Here is a 1333-nt window from a genome sequence, read left to right as displayed (position 1 = left end):
TCTCGTGACTTGGTGCTTTAGGCGGGTTACACTCGTATGTCCAGCCCTGCCCATACATGGTGGTGGATCCAGAAACTGGCTTATCATGGACAATTCTTCCATCTCTTGGTGGCTTGGGCAGAGGACAGTTCACAGCTGTAAGGCCAAAAAGCACTGGCATTAACTCTGAACACTTTGAATCCTACTCTGTCAGCTTTTAGAACGCAAAATCCACACTGAACCTACACTCAGCTGTCAGTTTACGACCAGTTGAAACTAATGCAGTCTGCTTCACCAGTCCTGCAATTAATCCTCAGTTTTTGTTCCAGAGAGGAAGTGATTCAACTGCATGCCGCTGTTGAACTGTTTAGCCTATCGTAGCTGATTTGAATGGGGTGGACAAAATGATAGTAACACCAGTCAACCTAACACAACACAGTTCACCAACGCCACACATTGCAGGCACCAAATAAAGATCATACAGTTGATTGAAGACCTCTTAAACACTAGGTAACATAATGAGCAACATCTTTACTATACAATTTCACACATCAGTTTAGAAGACAGAAATACTCTGTCTTTTGCTATGATGAACAAAGAGAATTCTGGTCAAAATAAAAGCTTAATGAATACAAATATACAGTAACATAATGGAGCAAAGGCAGGTGCATTGATAAAAAATAGAACAGCTTCCTAATTAGATCAAAAAATGTTAACAGACGTTTTTTCTCTTTACATAATATGATGTGTTTGCTGACCACTGACAGAGTCTATTTCCCACTTCCATTATGTATTATGTATATGTATTTTACTCCATTACCTTTGCAGAGGGGTGGTGGATTGCTCCAGCGGCCGTCATGTAAACACGTGCTTTCATTGGCGCCTTGCATGACATACCTGATGAACGGAAGTTCATATCATTCTGACATAGTATATCACTGTAACACACAGCTTGTAATGATCTGTATGGAACTGCAAGGTGAATATTACTGTCATCCACTCAGCCTTACCCATCGTCACAAGTGAAGTTGAGCACGCTCTTGAATGGAGCTTCTGTCCTCCCCTTCGCTAAAGGCTGCAGAGGTCTGGGGATAGGGCACATCTTAGCTACGGAAATATAAGATAACACAGCCTTTGGAACCTCATCATGTGACAGGAGACAGGGGAAGCCAGGTATCATGGAGTAAAGTAAACCGTCCAACACAATGCAATGATTTCTCTGGGGATCGTGGGAAACATTATGTGATTTGTTTCAGCAGAATCACCATATAATTTATTTAAGCCAATATTTTCTCCCACCTTACTCACACGTTCTACTTTTAGGTGGTTATGACAATATAAGAATTACAGCTGT

The 1333-nt window shown here is 41.3% G+C and overlaps 1 long non-coding RNA gene across 1 annotated transcript; it reads right to left on the bottom strand.

Moving 5' to 3' along the window:
* On the bottom strand, positions 1–1145 carry LOC147820016 (uncharacterized). Its single transcript, XR_015438298.1, has 3 exons — positions 990–1145; positions 800–876; positions 1–135 (listed from the first exon to the last, which is right to left on the bottom strand). It is a non-coding gene; the product is annotated as an uncharacterized LOC147820016 (long non-coding RNA).
* Between the last annotated feature and the right edge of the window lie 188 nt (positions 1146–1333).

The sequence above is a fragment of the Seriola lalandi genome, unplaced genomic scaffold (genome assembly GCF_002814215.2).
Source record: "Seriola lalandi dorsalis isolate HSWRI2012SDOR001 ecotype SW California unplaced genomic scaffold, Sedor1 jcf7180002005585, whole genome shotgun sequence".
In the NCBI taxonomy this organism is placed as follows: Eukaryota; Metazoa; Chordata; class Actinopteri; order Carangiformes; family Carangidae; genus Seriola; species Seriola lalandi.
The sequence above is the reverse complement of the archived record's forward strand: the minus strand, read 5'-3'. Positions and strand labels throughout refer to the sequence as shown.